Source organism: Hyla sarda, chromosome 5, assembly GCF_029499605.1.
Source record: "Hyla sarda isolate aHylSar1 chromosome 5, aHylSar1.hap1, whole genome shotgun sequence".
Taxonomy (NCBI): Eukaryota; Metazoa; Chordata; class Amphibia; order Anura; family Hylidae; genus Hyla; species Hyla sarda.
In genome coordinates, this window is record NC_079193.1 from 206,432,196 (window position 1) to 206,454,993 (window position 22,798).

The 22,798-nt window shown below is 45.3% G+C and overlaps 1 protein-coding gene across 7 annotated transcripts in view; it reads left to right on the forward strand.

Moving 5' to 3' along the window:
• CDH20 (cadherin 20) overlaps window positions 1-22,798 on the forward strand; it is a 507,006-nt gene that overhangs the window by 443,933 nt on the left and 40,275 nt on the right. The gene's annotated exons all lie outside the window — the stretch shown is intronic.

The window sequence follows — 22,798 nt, forward strand, 5'->3', positions numbered from 1 at the left end:
CGAAGGTTGTTAAATCTGCATGGTGACACTGAAGGCACCTTGCTGCCCCTTAAGACAGGTTTGGATTTGGTATATTGATTCGACAAAAATTAAAAAGTGATGCTTAGATTTCCATTAGTCACATGAAAATGATTTATCTAGTTGCACATACCGTATATAAATATTTATTTGGATAAAAGAGAGAGTGAGAGAAATACAGGGATGGACAAAAAGAGAAATTTGGAAATGTTCCAAGCAAAAATAGAAAAAATAAATAAAAACAAGATGGTTTTAGCATTATTGAGTAAAATCACAGTCCTGACAAAAAGTGAGCCTGAGACACATAATGGCAGAGGGAAAAAGAAAAAAAAACCTCTGTGGTACTCAACTATTTTACAAACAAGCCAAAAAAATTAGTAGACATGAGAAAGTATAGGATCATTTACCAGGTACAGTATAAACACTTTTTGTCTACAATAAGTCACCCTTTATAAATTAAGGTAACAGGAGAGTGACTGAGGAGCTACAAGGAGCCCACTGGTGAGAGCTGTTTCGCAGCAGTAGCCGCTTGATCAGGATGTGAAGGTCGTAAAGGGTGTGTACAAATACAGAAATTTTGGGGCCCCTTACACAGCTCAAGGCCTGGACCCCGACCTCCCAACCCCTCGTGGCTGCCCCCAAGGCATGCCTGCTATCTTTCCCATTATCTATGAAAAACTGTTTTAAACACAGGGCAAGAAAAACAAGAGCCTGGGAGTTCAATGAGGAAGAAAGGAAAGAGGAAATGTCACCTTACATATTACCATTACACTGTTTCTGACCAAATCCTGTATACTACCGAGCTTAAAGGAAATCTGTAATCAGTGTCACCTGCACTAACCTGTCAGTGCAGACAGGTAGTGCAGGTGAAACTGATGACAACGGTACTTACCTTGTCCAGTTACGTGCAGGTGATCTCTGGTAATCTTCTCCATTATCTTCAGCTCCGGGCCCGGCTTGGAGCATGGGCGGAGCTTTGTTCTCTGCTGGGTCCCGCTGCTGGAGAACAGCAGCGGTGATGTCACTAAGCCCTGCCCATGCTCCAAGCCAGGCCCGGAGCTGAAGATACCGGAGATGATTACCAGAGAACCCGTGCATGGAATGGGACAAGGTAAGTAACGTTGTTATTAGTGTTACCTGCACTACCTGTCTGTACTGATAGGTAAGTGCAGGTGACACTGATGACAGATTTCCTTTAAAGGGTTACTTTGCTACTTTACTTCTTATCCCCTATACACGGGATTGGGGATAAGTGTCTGAACGCAATGGGTCCGACCACAGAAATCCCTTGCGATTTCCTGAAAGGCACTCTCCTAGTGCATTCATCTCTATGGAAGAGCCAGAGATACATGAGTGCTTCATGTGCGAAGGGAGCCGCAGGGCGCTGTGCAGGGTCCCCAAGAGATCAGACACTCAGGGGATAATGAGTAAAGTAGCTCCTTTAACAAATTTGTTTTGAATCTAAGAGCCAGGATAAAAAGGATTTTACAACCAGCACAATGTTTCAGTTTTTGAGAGGTGGTTGTTTAAAAAGTTTTTTTCACTATTTTCCCAGTTATATTTTGCACAGGAACCTGGGTAACTAGTCCTGAGACCCGCCCCAAGGACTAGTTTCCCAGGTAGTGGCAGCATTTTTAAATTAAGATTACTCTGAAACACCTGGGGGTCTCACAATTGCAATGCCTGTTTTATACTTCCTGTGGTCTTGGCAGCATAAAACTGATTACAGGTTCCCTTTTTATGGAAATATTTTAAAATATACTTAATTAAAAGACAATAAACAACATAAAGTGCAAAAAATTTAAATAAAAAGAGAAGCGCCCCCTCACTCACACAGTAGTAACAGCAGGTCTTCACTCTACAGCCCCCCCCCCTTATAACAGGTCTCCCCTCTATAGCCCTCCCCCCCCACTCATACATAGCAGGACTCTCAGTCCCCCTCCTCTCCACATAAGAGGCCCCCCTATCCAGTCCCCTCCTCACACATAGCAGGACTCACAGCCCCCATCTCTCAACATAAGAGCCCCCCCATCCAATCACCCACTCACACATAGCAGGACTCTTTGCCCCCTCCCCTCCACATAAGATGCCCCCCTATCCAGTCCACACCTCACACATGGAAGGACTTTCAGCCTCTACATAAGAACCCCCCTATCTAGTCCCCCCTCACACATGGCAGGACTTTCAGCCTCCACATAAGAGGCCCACCTATCCAGCCCCACCCTTACACATAGAAGGACTCTCAGCCCCCCTCCTCACATAGCAATAAGATCAGGTTCTCCTTTTACCCAGTGTAGCAGATCTTCCCCTGAGCAGCTCCTGTTCCAGTGTGCCGTCAGCAGGAGGAGCCAGAACCAGTGAGGAGGAGGCAGACAGTAGAGGCAGCAGTGAGTGTCCTGTCTGTACAGTATGTAGTACAGACTCTGTAGCCTCCAGACCTCTGGTCACTGTGTCAGCCTATCAGTCTAAGGACCTGTGTGTGCTGCTGTAGCTGTGGTGCACAAGTCCTTAGTTCTGACAGGCTGACACAGTGGCTGATCTGTATGTGTGTCAGGGGGGTACAGTGGGGCTGGGCCCCTTACTCGGGTACTGGGTGTACCCTCCTGATGGCAGTCCGGCTCCTTAGTAAAAGACACATGAAAGCACGCCTGGAGTTCACACAAAAAAAACTAAAGGGCTCTCAGACTGTAAGACACCAGATTTTCTGGTCTGATGAAACCAAGATTGATGTTTTTGACCTAAATTCTAATCATCATCATCATCTGTGTAAAAAAAAGCAGTCTCTGGTCATCACCTTCCCAATACTGTCCCTACAGTGGAGTATGGTGGTGGCAGCATCATGCTTTGGGGGGGGGGGGGGGGGGGTCAACAGCTGGTACAGGGAGATTGGTCAGGGTTGAGGGAGAGCAGAATGGAGCAAAGTACAGAGATAATATTAATGGAAACCTTAATGAAAAACTCAGACTGGGCCAAAGGTTCACCTTCCAACAAGCAAATGACCCTCAGCACACAGCTACGACAACACAGGAGCAGCTTAGGGATAACTCTGTGACTTGACTCCCTGACTTACGGTACAAAGTATTTTATTGAAAGTTTACAAGTTACAAAAACTTTTAAGAGTCCACAAAAAATATAACACAGAAAAATACCATAATTGCATTAAAGGGGTACCCTGGTGGAAAGTTTTTTTTTTTTTAATGAACTGGTGCCAGAAAGTTTAACAGATTTGTAAATGACTTCTATTAAAAAAAATCTTAATCCTTTTAGTACTTTTTAGCAGCTGTATGCTACAGAGGAAATTCTTTATTTTTTGAATTTCTTTTTTGTCTTGTCCACAGTGCTCACTGCTGACACCTCTGTCCATGTCAGGAACTGTCCAGAGCAGCATAGGTTTGCTATGGGGATTTTCTCCTGCTCTGGACAGTTCCTGATACAAGCATCAGGGGTCAGCAGAGAGCACTGTTCACAACACAAAAAAGAAATTCAAAAATATTTTCCTCTGTAGCATACAGCTGCTAAAAAGTACTGAAAGGATTAAGATTTTTTACAAATCTGTTTAACTTTCTGGCACCAGTTCATTTAAAAAAAAAAGTTTTCCACCGGAGTACCCCTTTAACCCCTTAAGGACACATGACGTTCTCATACGTCTCCATTTCCGAGTCCTTAAGGACACATGACGTATGAGAACGTCATGTGCTTTCCCGGCCCCCCGCAGCCATCTGGAGCGGAGCCGGTGCCGATGCCTGCTGAAATCGTTCAGCAGGCATCCGGGCATATCACCCAGGGGGGTCATGATGACCCCCCATGTCGGCGATGGCCGCAGATCGCTGGACAATTCGGATTCTGGGTCAATCGGGTCTCCAGTGACCCGGTGAACCGGAATTACTGGCTGATCGGGGCCATCTCTGACGGCCCCGAACAGCCATAACCAGCAGGGGTGAGGTGGCACTGGTGCCACCTCACGATTGCCCTGATTCGTCGGCCGGTTTACCCGCCGACCAATCAGGGCACCTGCTGCGGGTGTCACTCCCGCAACCCGCTCCGCCCCTCTTCCGAAGGACGTGAGCGGGTGCGGGACGTGGACCCCGGGAGCTGCGGAACCCGATCCCCGGCGTCAATGTTGGGATGGGGGCCCCAGGAGCAGCGGCGGCGGCGAGGGACTGACCTGTGCGTGGATCAGCAGTTGGGTGAGTGACAGCCTCCTGCTGTTGCTTAGCAACAGCTCCCAGCATGCAAAAAGGGCATGCTGGGAGCTGTAGTTATGCAACAGCAGGAGGCAGACCACCACAACTCCCAGCATTCCCTTATGGGCACGCTGGGACTTATAGTTTTGCAACAGCTGGAGGCCCTTTTTTTCTATGGAATATGTACCTTCAGCTGTTGTATAACTACAACTCCCAGCTTGCACAAACAGCTAAAGTGCATGCTGGGAGTTGTAGTGGTGCATCTGCTGGTTGCATAACTACAACTCCCAGCATGACCGTTGGCTGTCGGTGACTGCTGAGAGTTGTAGTTTTGCAACAGCTGAAGGCACAATGGTTGTGAAACTCAGAGTTTTTTTTACCTAACTAAGTGTTTCACGACCGGTGTGCCTCCAGCTGTTGCAAACTACAACTCTCAGCGGTCAGTGTACACCATGCACCATACATGCTGGGAGTTGTAGTTTTGCAACAGCTGGAGGCACACTGGTTGTGAAACACTGAGTTAGGTCACAAACTCAGTGATACATAACCAGTGTGCCTACAGCTGTTGCAAAACTAAAACTCTCAGCATGTACAGTCTGTCAGCGCATGCTGGGAGTTGTAGTTTTGCAACAGCTGGATGTTTCCCCCCCCCCCCCCCCAATGTGAACGTACAGGGTACACTCACATGGGCGGAGGTTTACAGTAAGTATCCGGCTGCAAGTTTGAGCTGCGGCAAATTTTCTGCTGCAGCTCAAACTGCCAGCGAGAAACTACTGTGAACCCCCGCCCGTGCGACTGGACCCTAAAAACACTACACTACACTAACAAAAAATTAAATAAAAAGTAAAAAACACTACATATACACATACCCCTACACATCCCAACTCCCCAATAAAAATGACAAAAGTCTGGTACGCCACTGTTTCCAAAATGGAGCCTCCAGCTGTTGCAAAACAACAACTCCCAGAATTGTCGGACAGCCGTCGACTGTCCCGGCATGCTGGGAGTTTTGCAACAGCTGGAGGCACCCTGTTTGAGAATCACTGGCGTAGAATTCCCCTATGTCCACCCCTATGCAAGTCCCTAATTTAGGCCTCAAATGCGCATGGCGCTCTCACTTTGGAGCCCTGTCGTATTTCAAGGCAACAGTTTAGGGTCACATATGGGGTATCGCCGTACTCGGGAGAAATTGTGTTACAAATTTTGGGGGGCTATTTTCTGCTTTTACCCTTTTTTTAAAATGTAAAAATTTTGGGAAAACAAGCATTTTAGGTAAAAAAAAAATTTTTTTTTACATATGCAAAAGTCGTGAAACACCTGTGGGGTATAAAGGTTCACTTAGCCCCTTGTTAGGTTCCCCGAGGGGTCTAGTTTCCAAAATGGTATGCCATGTGGGGTTTTATTTGCTGTCCTGGCACCATAGGGGCTTCCTACATGCGGCATGCCCCCAGAGCAAAATTTGCTTCCAAAAAGCCAAATGTGACTACTCCTCTTCTGAGACCTGTAGTGCGCCAGCAGAGCACTTTTCACCACCATATGGGTTGTTTTCTGAATCGGGAGAAATTGGTCTTCAAATTTTGAGGGGTATTTTCTGCTATTACCTTTTTAAAAAAAGCAAAAGTCGTGAAACACCTGTGGGGTATTAAGGCTCACTTTATCCCATGTTACGTTCCCCGAGGGGTCTAGTTTCCAAAATGGTATGCCATGTGTTTGTTTTTTTTGCTGTTCTGGCACCATAAGGGCTTCCTTAATGCAACATGCCCCCCAAAAACCATTTCAGAAAAACGTACTCTCCAAAATCCCCTTGTCGCTCCTTCCCTTCGGAGCCCTCTACTGCGCCTGCCGAAAACTTTACATAGACATATGAGGTATGTGCTTACTTGAGAGGACTTGGGCTACAAATACAAGTACACATTTTCTCCTTTTACCACTTGCAAAAAATTCAAAAATTGGGTCTACAAAAACATGTGAGTGTAAAAAATGAAGATTTTGAATTTTCTCCTTCACTTTGCTGCTATTCCTGTGAAACACCTAAAGGGTTAAAACACTTACTGAATGTCATTTTGAATACTTTTGGGGGTGTAGTTTTTATAATGGGGTCATTTATGGGGTATTTCTAATATGAAGACCCTTCAAATCCACTTCAAACCTGAACTGATCCCTGAAAAATATTGAGTTTGAAAATTATGTGAAAAATTGGAAAATTGCTGCTGAACTTTGAAGCCCTCTGGTGTCTTCCAAAAGTAAAAACTTGTCAATTTTATGATGCAAACATAAAGTAGACATATTGTATATGTGAATCAAAAAAAATGGATTCGTAATATCCATTTTCCTTACAAGCAGAACGCTGCAAAGTTAGAAAAATGAAAAATGTTCTAATTTTTCATCAAATTTTGGGATTTTTCACCAAGAAAGGATGCAAGTTACCATAAAATGTTACCACTATGTTAAAGTAGAATATGTCACGAAAAAACTATCTCTGAATCAGAATGATAACTAAAAGCATTCCAGAGTTATTAATGTTTAAAGTGACAGTGGTCAGATGTGCAAAAAACGCTCTGGTCCTTAAGGCCAAAATGGGCTTGGTCCTGAAGGGGTTAAGTTGACATACCATAGGCATGGCTAGTCATCTAGTGATTGATGTCATAGCCCTGACTTAAATCCAATTGAAAATCTCTGAAGAGACCTGACAATGGCTTTCACTGACGGTCCCCATCCAACCTGACAGAGCTTGAGAGGATCAACAGAGAAGAATGGCAGAAAATACACACATTTAGGTGTACAAACCTTGTGACATAACACCCAAGGAGGCTCAAATCACTGCCAAAGGGGCTTCAACTAAGTACTGGGTAAAGGGTCTGTCTACTGATTTCACTGCAATATATTAGCTTTTACCTTTTTAATAAATTGGTAAAAAAGTGTAACATTCCGTTTTCAAATTCTGATTATGGGATATTGAGTAAGGAATAATTGAGGAAACATTTTTTTTTTTGTCACTAGGGGACACCATAACAAAATTTTAAGAGTGATAGGGTCTGAAAACATTTCAAATGTACTGTATGAATATGGATAGCATACATCAAATAAACTCAATATTATTTTCACAGATACAAACCAGGTGGAAAAATTAAAATTTTGTAAACACCTCACCCCACAACCTTTATGCTTTGATCATGTCATATTATGATTTGATCTCATGAATCAAGGATTTCTATTGAAGAATTAGGCTAAAATGGCAGAAAAATGCATTTAGACGGTTGTTTACTATACGCATTTTTTGCAATCCGACGTTACAAGCAGACATACACATGGACCTGCGAGTTGCACAGTGTACAGCTCCCCCTGCTCCCTGAGGTCCACGCTACAAGCAGATAGGCACAGCAGGAGGCACACTATAGGGTTGTGTCATCAGTGGATCATTAGCATAAAATATGTTGCAGATCCATTATGTCTGACCCTACCCTTAAGTTGATTTGTGTACTGTTATTAAGTTTCAGTTAAAGTGGTACCTTTTCAGATAAATTCCACTAAAGACTTGGAATGTGTTGACTACATACTGGTCAGGGACCAGGACAGTCCTGACAGGACTTTATTGCAAGTAGGTGAAGTGCGCTGTGGTAGGGGGTATCTTTTATTGAACAGCTGTTGATCATTTTGGGAACAACGTGACCTCTAGGAGGATGTGTAGTCTGGTGCAGAAACCTCCAGGCTTCTGTAAGGGACCGCCTGTTGTTCTGCTATTTATCTCTATAAGAGTATGTTTCCAACAGGTGTAAGAGAAAATGTGAAACCTACTGTACTACATAAAGTAACTTTTCTGCACCAAAAATGTGTGTAGCACTAGAGCAGTGTATTGCCCAGTTTCACTGACAGGTTGGTTGGATAGCCATCTCTTCCTATCACAGTTCAACACTTTGTCAGTCAGAATCACTAACAGTTCTTAAATAGGCACTTTCATTTGATTTTTTTTATATAATGTAGATAATAACATTGAATGTATATTTTTTTTATACATTGGTCAAAAAATATGTATATTTTTGGGTGAAAAAAATGTCTTGTCCCTGCAGCTATTGCCTATGTGTCTTGGCTGGGACAAAATACAGGATGTGTGGGAGGACAAGCAGGGCTCTGTGCAGTAAGGCTCAGTGACACCCTTCCGGCTCACACAGTAGAATGACTGACAAGCCAGGAGCCTGTACAGAGCCCTGCTTGTCCTGCCCTCACTTCTTGCATTTTGTCCCAGCCAAGAAACACAGGCCATAGCTGCAAGGAATAGAATTTTTTTCACCCACAAATATACCATATTTTTCACCGTATAAGACGTTTTTTCTTCCACAAAACTGGGGGGGGAAAGTTAGTGCGTCTTATATGGCGAATACACACCTATCGCCACGGTCCCTGCGCCCATCAATGGCCGGGACCCACGGCTAATACAGGACATCACCGATCGCGGTGATACCATGTATTAACCCTTCAGACGTGGCGATCAAAGCTGACTGCCGCGTCTGAAGCGAAAGTGGCACTTACCCGGTTGCTCAGTCGGGCTGTTCGGGACTGCCGCGGTGAAATCGCGGCATCCCGAACAGCTTACAGGACACAGGGAGGGACCTTACCTGCCTCCTCGGTGTCTGCTCTGTGCCGGGATCCCCTGCATGGCCGGCACTCTCCTTCAACGTCGTCACGTGATCGCGCACGCCGTCACGTCATCCAATAGGAGCGGCGTGCGTAGCTACCTGATGACAGCGACGGAGAGCGTGGATCCCGGGGAAAAAGACGTCCAGAGCGTCGGGGACGCGGCAACAGCGATGGAGCGACATCCAGGGCAGTGGTGACGAGCGGTGATGAGCGGTGACGGGTCCAGAGCGGCGGGGACTTTGTGAGTATTACCTCCTATGCCAGTGGTCTTCAACCTGCTAACGTCCAGATGTTGCAAAACTACAACTCCCAGCATGCCCGGACAGCCAACGGCTGTCCGGGCATGCTGGGAGTTGTTGTTTTGCAACATCTGGAGGTCCGCAGGTTGAATATCACTGTTGGGTTCAGAATCTTTTTTTTCTAGATTTTGCACCTTTAAAATTGGGTGCGTCTTATATGTCGGTGCGTCCTATAGGGCGAAAAATACGGTACACTTTTTTTTGTATCCGATGTAAACTTGAAATATACATATACTGATCTTAACTAAATTATATAAATAGTTTTTGCAAATGAGAAGGTACACCTTAATGGAAAAAAATATACACCCAGAAAAATAACAGTATTTGTGTTGAGGAGGGGACTTTTTTTTAGCTTTACATTTTTCCTAAGCACATCTTACTCATATATAGTCTTTGATCTTTTCTAAGGTTTGTTGTTTAAGCATTCATTTAAGGTTTGCTCAGATCCGTCTTACATCTTTACAGTCTATTGTTCCCCCCTTTTTGTTTTTTTTCAAGTGTGATGTTCTTCAGATTGTGATTTCATTCTAACCTATTATGATGGTTATCTATCTTGTCTGGTATATGTTCTTGTTCACTACACAAAACACATCAATATAATGCACAGCCCACTCCGCGCATAATACCTCTTATCCTATTATCATCAAAGACTTCCATATCATTTCCTCCGTTCTTCAGTATTGTTTTTCCCTCCTTCTCTCCTCTAATTACTTTCCTGGCAATGCATCCTACTGGCAGTACCATCCCTGTAATTATCCAAGCCCCACTTCCCCATCACAATCCCTTTCCAAGCCTCGCTTTTCATCCTATAAATATTCCGTCTCATAGTCATTAGCTTAGAAATGACATAAGCACATCAAATTCCAAGGTGCACCTCAGCTGCAAAGCCTTGTGGAGGCTCTCAACATTAACCAAAGAGTCAAATACTCCAAAAACAATTTCCCTTTTATGCAGATGTCACATCTTTTAGATTGGATCTAACACTGAAAGAGATCACTCTTTAGTAGTAGTATGTGATGTCTACACTGACCAGGACAATTCATTATGATGAACATTTAGAAATGTTTCTGTGCCTAAAAAAATAAACATTTATTTTAGTCGTTTTAGGGATTATTAGATCATGTGATCATTAGATGTAGCTTAGAGGAGAGATGTTCATCATTGCACTTCCCTCAGCTCTTGCCCATGTTGGATGGTTTAATTTAAACTTGAAAACCAATACGTAGAGCTGTAGAGAATTACAGTATAGTATATGTTCCTGTGTGTCAGACCTGTACATACTCGGAAGCAGGGGAATTGTTATAAAGGGTGCTAGTAGTCACCCTTGGTCCCTGGTGCCTAAAGTCCTCTTCACCCCATACTATAGGTAGCCACTAGCATTATAACTGGCACATAGTCGACGGGGACCCTATTACAGATTTTGCACTGGGGCAAGAGACAAAAATGTTTCTGCTTTGCCCATAGCAACAAATCACAGAACAGGACCCACCTCTTACAGCTGTATGCTTCGGGCCCCCACCTTCTGAGATGAACTGGTCCCAGCAGTGACAGGCTGCTCAATCAATCACTGGCCGCAGCGGTGTCCCACCTCAGTCAATTCATCTCAGAAAGTGGCAGCCAGAGCAAACAGCGGTCAGAGATAGGACCCCGTTCTGGAGATCGCCAGCGATCCCAGTGTTCAGACACTGATACCTAATGCACAGGAGTTTTTCATAACAGGAATATCCCTTGGTTGCTGTAGAAAAAAAAAACTTAGACATTTTTGTCTCATGCAGGTTGATAAACCTGGACCGATTGAGGAGATTTATCAAACTGTGTAAGAGAAAAACTGGAGTGATTTTTCCAGCTCAGCTCTCACGTTACCAGAGCTCATTAGCTGAGCTGTGATTGGTTGCTGTGGATAAATCTCTCCATTTTTTCTCTCACACAGTTTGGTAAATCCAAGCTAATGTGTTTATTTATTTATTTTTTTTCATAATAGAAATCCCAGTGGAGACACAAGTAAAACATCAATGATTTTAAAATTAGTTCTATCATTTTATATAAAGAAAGTTGGAATGTAAATTCATAGCATGCTATGTTTCAATGTTGTTAATTCTCCCAAAACATCATGGTATATCATAAATCTGTGAAAGCATTACTGTTGGAGAACTGCATTTATAATGTGTTTACTCAGCAAGTCCTGTACAAATTATCTGACAAATGTGACAAATTGTAAACAGTGAATATGTATATAAACACGTGTTTTTATTAGACTGGCCATTTAATTACTGTACAAAATATTGGCCTAAGTACAATGATCCCCTCCTCCCATGAACATACATGTTTGGCTTGGCCAAACCTTTCTTTTAATGTCTATAAAGACAAGATGTGTTAACTATTAGCATGTGGACTCCTAAGAGTATATAATAGTTCTCTTAGACAGTGACTATGGGCAGTAAGTACATGCCAATTTTTTATCCTTCTGTTGTTTTAGGTCCAATATTTTGTGGTGATTCGATACATATTGGCCCAGATGTATCTTTTGGATACACAAACTGTCTGGTTTTGCTCAAAGAAACCAATCACAGCTTAGCTTTCCTTTTACCAGACCTCGATAAGATATGAAAGCTAAGCTGTCAACCAACCGCTTGATAAATCTGTGCCAAAATTATCTTTATGTTGGTTGAAGTTTTGCTCTTCTAATGGTAATGCTAGGTTCACATTGCATTTAGCAGTCATCCAAGAGGCTCTGTTTAGCACGAGAACAAGGGTAGTCCTGCGTTAGACAGATCCATAGGGCCCCAATCACCTATCAAAGACCAAAAGTCTGTCTTCTTGCCCTCTATTCGGAACTTACATATTGTAGTTTGCTGTATGGAATAACACAGACTACCAGGCTATTCCATCCAACAGGATCCTGTAGAAAAGGTATACCGTGTAGTATGTATTTTTCTGACATGGGACCATACATGATGTACTACCCCTGACATATACCACTAGATGAGACATCTTACTTTAGCTACCTCTAGGGGAAGATAAGGAGCTTATAGAGGTTATCCATTTTTATTTTTTATTTAAATCCATCAAAATTAGATCAAGGAGGGTCCAATGGGTCCACAGCACTATTGCAAACATGCAGCCTCTTTCTTGTAAATCAACACTCTTTTTCCATCGATAATATATGAGGAGAGTCAGCAGTTAATTATTTTCCCCCCTTTGTATGTATCTTTCTTCTCCATGATGAATGAAGGAAGGTTTTAAAATGCACACAATTCATAATTTGTACCTTGTTCTGCCTCAGGGATGATCGTATCTTTGTAGGTGACAAGTTCATGCCAAGTCATAGCATAAAGTGAACTTCTGGATCTATATCATATGTGAAAGGATCATAATTGTGATGGCTTCTGTGTGATGCTTCATTTCAAAGAAGATTTGTAACATATACTGCTACAATTTCCACCTGCTTTTATTATTGCCTAATCACCTTATCTTAACAGCACGTTCACGGCTTGACACTGGTTCCTCAAATATGAATGCTTTTATTACTCACTTATAATCCAAGGATTATCTCTTTGCATTGATATGACACGTTTTTCATAAAATCTGCTAACATTGACAAGCGCATTTTCAAGATCAACCCAATGTAAATGGAACTTCAGTCGTGTCATTTAGCGTGCATTGACAAGGCATTCATATTTTATACACATAAATTGTTTGATTTTCACTTGAGATATTCACAAATCTCACGAAATGTCACCCTGCTGTACAGCACTTGACTGTCACCTTCTTTATGACTGCGGTCTCCTAGTGTATATGTATGATAAATGGAACATGTGGCCAAGCAGGTTGTAGACACGTGATATAGGCACACGTATTCTTGCACTTATTCTTTAGGTAAATGCACAGAAAATCCTTTATGAAGAGACCTTTCTTCTGTATCATTATGTATCACTCATGGTTTGTGTATTGACGGAGCATGAACAACATCTGTTCTCAGGTACCATGGAAACAATGCTTCCTCTCCAGCTCATTATTGTGATGAAACTAAAAGCCTGTTTAATTAAACAGCCCGGCCAATCGAGCTTACATGATTTCAATCATTTTTAGAACATGACTAACTTATTGCTTAGGTACGCCATTGAGTGTTTACTGACCCTACAGTAAAGCCTTATTTATTTTTCTGCCATAGACATAGGATGATTGCCGGTTGAAAGACTTTTGGCCAGCAGTTAATCTAGGGATGAGCAAGTCAAATCTGACAAATCCGAATTCGTTACGAATTTCAGGAAAAATTCACTTATCAATGAATGGAAATATCGCCGCAATTCGATTGCACGAATCCTTTCATTAAACTCCATTTTGTGTGGTCCAGGCTCCGAGGCATTTAAGATGGCGGCTCCACGTGTCAGGACATGGAGCAAGGAATGCTGGAAAGGTTGGAACAAAGGTAGACGGGATGAACCTTAATCACATGCAGCATGCAGCCCATCAACAGCATGTCACCCCTGCGATGTCACAGCCCTATATAAGCATCCATCTTGCAGCCACTGGCATCAGCATTCTATTGCAGAGAGATGGAAAGAGAGCACTGTGTGTTACACAAAAAAAGCATTTTTACAGCAGCGATTCACCTCAAGCCCAAATGCAGCCTAAAAGCACTGATAGGGAAGGTAGGGAGATTGAGAGAGAAAGTGCAATTTTGATTGTAGTACACAGCGACTGTGTGCTGTAGCACTGGTGTGTACAACAACTGAAAAGCTAAGTAGCCAGACAGATAGGGTGAGTAGAGCACTAAAAGCCACAATTACCTGCTATTAGTGCCTAATACTGGTTGAATAGCGGAGCGTATTGTCCTCTATTAAGTGGAACCTGTGCGTACATAGGTGGTGTACCATTTTGTTCCTGTTAAAGTCTTAAGGGCCTAGTTACTGTGAAAGGCCAGCCAAAAGTTCACATCTGCTGCTGTTCTAGACAAACACTGTTTTAAGCATAGTGGAGTGCATTGTACTCCCCTCAAAAGTGCATATCACGTATGTACATCTATGTAGTGTACCATTTTCTTCCTGTTATAGTCCTAAGGCTGTGAAAGGCCAGCCAAAAGTGCACACCTGCTGGTGTTGTAGACAAATGCTGTTTTAAGTGTACTAGAGCGCATTGTACTCCCCTCATAAGTGCATACCCCATACATACATCTAAGTGGTGTACCATTTTGTTCCTGTGAAAGTCCTAAGGGCCTAGTTACTGTGAAATACAGCCAAAAGTACACACCTGCTGGTGTTGTAGACAAATACTGTTTTAAGTGTACTGGAGCGCATTATACTCCCCTCATAAGTGCATACCAAGAACGTACATCTAAGTGGTGAACCATTTTGTTCCTGTTAAAGTCATAAGGGCCTTGTTACTGTGAAAGGCCAGCCAAAAGTACACACCTGCTGATGTTGTAGACAAACACTGTTTCAAGCTTAGTGGAGCGTATTGTCCTCCCTCATATACGCACTAAGTATGTCAGGCAGAGAAGTGCTAGGGCGTGCGCAGAGGAGTGTCAGAGGTCTAAATTCATCAGGCACAGGCAGAGGTCGCAGCAGACTAGGGGCAAGTGGCAGCAGGAGTCACAGCGAGAGGCCTGAGCTCCCGGCATCAGCTAGCGGTCGTGTCTCAACCAGCAACCCATCTGCTGTCATCGATTGGTTAACACGGTCATTCACTCCATCAAAAGTGACATCTGACACCCCCAGTCAACAGTCGGTGGGTTCCTCAGACACAACCCTGAGTTAGCATGGCCCAGGAGCAGCCTCTGTCCTCCCATTGCCTCTGTCCTATGCTGTACCCTCCCCCACAGAAGTATCTTATGCTTTGGGTTCAGCTCCACTATTGAGTGAGGACGATCTACTAGAGGACAATCAGCAGCTACTGCCCAGCCAAGAAGGGGAGGAGACATCTGCCGCTTCCTCCACTAGGCGGGCAAGTAGTGATGGGGAGAGTGGTGTGGGAGGTGGTGTTGCGAGCATTTAGGCTCCTGAAGCAGACACTGTTGAGGAACCTGAGGAGGACATCAGTGACGTGCAGACACAACTCGATGATGATGAAACCGATCGCACTTGGGACCCGGGTGCAGAAGGGGCTTCATCATCATCAGGAGAAGTGTGTTGCAGGTTGCCCGTGAAGCAGCAGCTGAGCCAGCAAGGTGACAGCAAGATTAGCAGTCAGCATGGTGGCAGAAGGGGAAAGTCTGAAGCCAAATGTGCCCAGGGTAGACCCCCTGCTTTGCAGCAGCCTACCATCCCAGGAGGTAGGGGAACAGGGGTTCCTGGAGTAGTCAGCGTGGACTATTCGGGGGGGGGGGGGAATCAGCTACTCGGCAGTGTGCCAGTTTTTCATCAACCATCCAGAGGAGCTTTATATGGCCACATGCAAGATGTGTCGGCAGAAGGTGAAGCGCACCACGGCCCTGTGTCAACATATGCAGCATCACCATAAAGTGGCCTGGGAGAACCATGGCTCCAATGCGGGGGTCCAGCCTGCTGCATCACCCAGTGGAATGTCGCTCCCTGTTTCAGCCAGCCAAGGCTCCACCACCTTAGCCGAAAGGAACTGTCTGTCATACCCATCTTCTGTCACTCCAAATGCTCCTGCTCCTCCTACTTTGCGTCAGTCATTCCGCCAGCAATCCATCAGCCAAGCCATATCCAAGAGACGACAGTATGCGCCCACTCATCCAATGGCGCAGAAGCTGAATGTGCTCCTTTCCAAGTTTCTGGTGCTGCAGTCTCAGTGCCCCTCCAGCATACCATGTGTGTAGAGCACGGTGGTGTCATACTGTTCTTCACATGGTTTGCCTTGGCGAATGCCAACCAATGGCAGCTCATACGTGACACCTGCCGTTTACTCAGGCCCTTTGAGGAAGCCACATTATTAGTCAGTCGCCAGGATTATGGGATGAAGGACGTCCTTCCGCTGCTTCATTTCCTACAACACGTGTTGGAAACAATGGCTGGCCCGGGCACTGGAAATGTGGCACCTACATCTCAGGACCACATCAGCCTTGTGGGGCTGAACTGGAGGGGAAGGGGCACAGTGGAGCACAGTGAAATGGATGGTTTTTCTAGTCATCTGAAAGGAGAGGAGGAGCAGGAGAAGCCAGAGGAACTAGAGGCTTATGAGAAGAGATAAGCTAATTTTTTTTAAATTCGATTCGGACGATTTGCAGAATTTTCCGGAAAAATTGGGTTCGGTCTGAATTTATTTGCAGCGAATCTGTATTAAAAATGGCTATTTCTGGCCTACAGAGAGCCTCAATAGGAGTTTAGAACACTTTGCCTTGCTGTAACACGCATAGGGTTTGTGCTGGGTTAGTGAAATAATACTGTTATTCAGTATGACATGCAGATTAGAGGCGTCGCTATTAGAATCACTGTCACAGAGTGGCACAATGACAGAGCCTGGAGATGGCATCAGTATGAGGAGACCATATAGGGGCTGAATGACACAGCGTGGAGGTGGCGGCAGCATGAGGAGACCATATAGTGGCTGAATGACACAGCGTGGAGATGGCGGAAGCTTGAGGAGACCATATAGTATCTAAATGACACAGTATGGAGGTGGTGGCAGCAGCATGAGATGACCAAGTATTGGCTGAATAAACCAGCCTTGAGGTGGCAACAACCTGACGAGACCATAGGGCCTCACAATTGAAAAGATGAAAGATATTTTTTAACATTTAAATTGAATATTTCAAATAGATGAACCTAAAATGTTTTATTTAATGTGCCAGCAGCATGAGGAGACCACTAACGGTGCAGTGACACAGCCTGGAGGTGGAGGAAGAATGAGGAGACCATATAGTGGCTGAATGACACAGCGTGGAGGTGGCGGCAGCATGAGGAGAATATAGTGGCTGAATGACACAGCTTGGATGAGTCTGAAGCATGAGGAGACCATATAGTGGCTGAATGACACAGCGTGGAGGTTGTGGCAGCATGAGGAGAACATATAGTGGCTGAATGACACAGCGTGGAGGTGGCGGCAGCATGAGGAGACCAAATAGTGGCTGAATGACACAGCGTGGAGATGGCGGAAGCTTGGGGAGACCATATAGTATCTAAATGACACAGCATGGAGGAGGTGGCGGCAGCATGAGAAGACCATATATTGGCTGAATGACCCAGCGTTGAGGTGGCAACAACCTGACGAGACCATAGGGCCTCACAATTGAAAAGATTAAAGATATTTTTTTAACATTTAAATTGAAGATTTCAAATAGATGAACCTAAAAAGTTTTATTTAATGTGCCAGCAGCATGAGGAGACCACTAACGGTGCAGTGACACAGCCTGGAGGTGGCGGAAGAATGAGGAGACCATATAGTGGCTGAATGACACAGCCTGAAGTTGGCGGCAGCATGAGGAGACCATATAGTGGCTGAATGACACACCCTGCAGGTGACGGAAGCATGAGGAGACCATAAAGTTGCAGAATGAGACAACATGAAGGTGGCTGGGGACTTTAACCGGAAAAAATGGTACGCCACTTAGATGTACATATGTAGTATGCACTTATGAGGGGAGGACAATGTGCTCCAGTATGCTTAAAACAGTATTTGTCTACAACACCAGCAGGTGTGTACTTTTAGCTGGCCTTTCACAGTATCTAGGCCCTTAAGACTTTAACAGGAACAAAATGGTACACCACTTAGATGTACCCACAGATTACACATAATAGAGAACAATACATTTTTAGTGCTCTGCTCACCCTAACTGTCTGGCTACTATTCGCTTTTCAGTTTTTGCACAAATGGCACGATGCATGCTCAATTGCTTGCGTAGTGACCGCTGAAATGTAACCATTCGGCAGCAGAATAACTTCTGGGTCTCCACCTTATTGGACACTAGCTACCGGCACAAAATGGAGGCCTTTTTTACACCCACTGAGAGGTAGGACAAACTGACCTACTACAGAGACATCCTACGTTGCCAGTTGGCCGATGGATATCTGCGCCATCATCCATCCTCTCGCAGGTCGGGGGGCCCTCTGCGCTCCCCTCCCACTGCCATGGCTGCTGGGGAGGGATGTGGTGGCAGGAGTAGTGCCAGCTCTATCAGCAGGAGCCTGAGTCTAAAGTCGCTGATGAGTAGCTTTCTTCACCCGCATATTGAAGCAACTCATCAGCAGCAGGTAGACCTGGAGCAGGACCTGAACCAGCAGGTGGTGGCATACCTTGACATGACCACATGACCATGCCAACACACTTTGAAGATCCGCTGGACTTCTGGGCCGCCAAACTTGATTTGTGGCCCACCTAGCAGAGTTTGCCCTGGAAAAGCTGTCCAGTATGCTTAAAAACAGTATTTGTCTACAACACCAGCAGGTGTGTACTTTTGGCTGGCCTTTCACAGTATCTAGGCGCTTAAGACTTTAACAGGAACAAAATGGTACACCACGTTGATGTACCCACAGATTACATTTAATAGAGGACAATACGTTTTTAGTGCTCTGCTCACCCTAACTGGCTGGCTACTATTCGCTTTTCAGTTTTTGTACATACCAGTGTTGCAGCACAGAGTCGCTGTGTACTACAACAAACATTGCACTTTCTCTCTCAATCTCACTCCCTTTACTATCAGTGCTTCTAGGCTGGATTTGGAATCGCTGCTGTAAAAAAGCTTTTCTGTGCAACACACACTGATCTTTGTCCCTCTCTCTCTGCAATTGAACGGTGATGTGACTGGGAGGTGAATCGCTTCTGTAAAAATGCTTTTCTGTGCAACACACACTGCTGTCTGTTCCTCTCGCTCTCTAATAGAATGCTGATGTGACTGGCTGCAAGATGGCTGTCGATTATATAGGGCTGTGACATCACAGAGGTGGCTGGCTGCTGATAGGCTCCATGGTGGATGTGATTCAGGGTCATCCCACCGACCCTTGTTCCTGTCTTCCCAGGATATCTTGACCCATGTCCTCACATGTGGATCCGCGATTCTAGATGCCCGGCCCCAGGTGCCTGGACTGCACTGAATGGAGTTTTAGCAAGCGAATCGTGGGCTCAAATAGCAGCGATATTCGCATTTGTTACAAATCGAGTTTTTCCTGAAATTGGTAATGAATTCAGATTCATCAGATTCGATTCGCTCATCCCTAGTTATGAGGAAGACGAGACAGAGAACCCAGACACACCGTGGCAGTATGCAGTGGAGATGGAGGCAGAGAGTCCCTTTGAGTCACTTGCACAAATGGCACGATACATGCTCAATTGCTTGCGTAGTGACCGCTGAAATGTCACCATTCGGCAGCGGAATAACTTCTGGGTCTTCACCTTATTGGACCCTCGCTACCGGCACAACATGGAGGCCTTTTCTACACCCACTGATAGGTAGGACAAACTGACCAACTACAGAGACATCCTATGTTGCCAGTTGGCCGATGCCTATCTGCGCCATCATCCATCCTCTCGCAGGTCGGGGGGCCCTCTGCCACTGCCATGGCTGCTGGGGAGGGGTGGGGTGGCAGGAGTAGTGCCAGCTCTATCAGCAGCAGCCTGAGTCTACAGTTGCTGATGAGTAGCTTTTTTCACTCGTATAGTGAAGAAACTCATCAGCAGCAGGTAGACCTGGAGCAGGACCTGAACCAGCAGGTGGTGGCATACCTTGACCATGCCAACACACCTTGAAGATCCGCTGGACTTCTGGGCAGCCAAACTTGATTTGTGGCCGCAACTAGCAGAGTTTGCCCTGGAAAAGCTGTCCTGCCCGGCCAGTAGTGTGCCATCAGAACGGGTGTTTAGTGTGGCGGGGCCAGAGTAACCCCAAGGATAACTCGTCTATCCACAAAAAATGTGGAGAGACTGACCTTTGTGAAAATGAATCAGGCATGGATCAGCCAGGATTTCCACCCACAAATGCCTGATGCATCAGAGTAGATTGAATATGGTGCCACACCAACACTTCACAAATATGGATAGTGCAAAACATATATAAGGTGCTGTTCCCATTTACAGATATTCCCCTCGCATCAGACCACAAGTAAGTATTGAGGATATGCATTAGCTAAAACAAAAATTTTCTTAGGATAAAATATATGTACTTAATTTTTTTTTTAAATCAAACAACCACCTACACCACCAAGTATTGATGTGATGCAAACACCTCTAAAAGGTGGAAGGGAACAACATACGGTCCATTTTAACCAGTGGGGGTAAAAACTTCCCCTGTAAGGCACTACTCTCGCATTATTAATTCCCTTCTTGGCAAGTGTTGCATACCCTAAAAAGGGTGGCCCCCACACAGAAACCACTCCCTATTTCCACCTACAAACATTGCCATTTCCCAGGGTTTTTAGGTGGAAATAGGGAGAGTTGCCTGTGTGGGGCCGCCCTTTTTAGAGTGAGTAACACTTTCCAAGAATGGAATTAATAAAGCGAGAGTAGGGCCATACAGGGTAATTTTTTACCCCCACCTGCTACAATGGACAATACGTTGTTCCCTTCCACCTTTTCGAGAAAAGTGTTACTCGTCTTAAAAAGGGTGGCCCCACACAGGAACCTCTAACCTATTTCCACCTAAAATCCTTGGGAAATGGCAGTGTTTGTATGTGGAAATAGGGAGAGGTCCCTGTGTGGGGTCGCCTTTTTTAGGGCGAGTAACACTTGCCAAGAAGGGAATTAATAATGCTAGTCTAGGGACTTACAATGGAAGTTTTAACCCCCACCAGTTACAATGAACCATACATTGTTCCCTTCCATCTTTTAGAGGTCATCAATACTTGGTGGTGTAGGTGGCACATTGTGTTTTTTGCACACCTTTCCTTTTGTTTGATTTAAAAAAAAAATTTGGGTCCACATATTTTATCCTAAGAATATTATTCAAAGTTAAGTTTTACGTAATGCATATCTTCAATACTTGTGCACATTAATACTTTTACAAAGAGACTGTTTTCTTTTGCCTACCTGCCTCAGCAACTATTCTGATTCTGCCACCCGCCTGATGCCACACATCTGACACCAAGTTCTCCTTTTTTCACCCACCTTTGTCACAGGGTATTGGTATTGCCACCCACCGCCCCACTATGTCACCGGGTCACTTTCAGGACTCTTGATGCTGCTGATGCCACCAGGCTATCTCATTCTGCCACCATATGTTCTCCTCATGCTGATGCCAGCTCCAGGCTTTTTCATTCTGCCACCATATGTTCTCCTCATGCTGCTGCCAGCGCCAGGCTGTCTCATACTGCCACCATATGTTCTCCTCATGGTGCTGCCAGCTCCAGGCTGTCTCATATTACCATTATATGTTCTCCTCATGCTGATGCCAGCTCCAGGCTGTCTCATTCTGCCACCACATGTTCTCCTCATGCTGATGCCAGCTCCAGGCTGTCTCATTCTGCCACTATATGTTCTCCTCATGCTGATGCCTCCTCCAGGCCGTCTCATTCTACCATTATATGTTCCCCTCATGCTGATGCCAGCTCCGGGCTGTCTCATACTGCCACCACATGTTCTCCTCATGCTGATGCCAGCTCCAGACTGTCTCATTCTGCCACCATATGTTCTTGTCATGCTGATTCCTCCCCCAGGCTGTCTCATTCTGCCACCATATGGTCTCCTCATGCTTCCGCCACCTCCAGGCTGTGTCATTCAACCACTATATGGTCTTCTCATGCTGCCGCCAACTCCAGGCTGTGTCATTCAGCCACGATATGGTCTCCTCTTGCTACCGCCAACTCCAGGCTGTGTCATTCAGCCACTATATGGTCTCTTCATGTTGCCACCACCTCCAGGCTGTGTCATTCAGCTACTAAAGGGTCTTCTCATGCTGCCGACAACTCCAGGCTGTATCATTGAGCATCCATATGGTCTCCTCTTTCTGCTGCCAACTCCAGGCTGTGCCATTCAGCCACTATATGGTCTGCTCTTGCTGCCACCAACTCCAGGCTGTGTCATTCAGCCACTATATGGTCTCCTCTTGCTGCTGCCAACTCCAGGCTATGCCATCTAGCCACTATATGGTCCCCTTATGATTCCCTTACCTCCAGGCTGCGTCATTCTACCACTATATGGTCTCCTCTTGCTGCAGCCAACTCCAGGCTGTGCCATTCAACCACTATATGGCCTCCTCATGCTTCCCCCACCTCCAGGCTGCGTCATTCAGCCACTATATGGTCACCTCTTGCTGCCGCCAACTCCAGGCTGTGTGTTTCAGCAACTATATGGTCTCCTCTTGCTGCCGCTACCTCCATGGTTGTGTCATTTAGCCACTATATGGTCTCCTCATGCTACCACCAACTCCAGGCTGTGTCATTCAGCAACTATATGGTCTCCTCTTGCTGCCGCCAACTCCAGGCTGTGCCATTCAGCCACAATATGGTCTCCTCATGATTCCGCCACCTCCAGGGTGTGTCATTCAGCCACTATATGATCTCCTTTTGCTGCCGCCAACTCCAGGCTGTGCCATTTAGCCACTATATGGTCTCCTCATGATTTCGCCACCTCCAGGCTGTGTCATTCAGTGACTATATGATCTCCCCTTGCTGCTGCCAACTCCAGGCTGACTCATTCGGCCGCAATATGGTCTCCTCATGCTGCAGCCACCTCCACGCTGAGTCATTCAGGCACTTTATGGTCTCCTCATGCTGCTGCCACCTCCACGCAGTGTCATTCAGCCACTATATGGTCTCCTCATGCTGCAGCCAC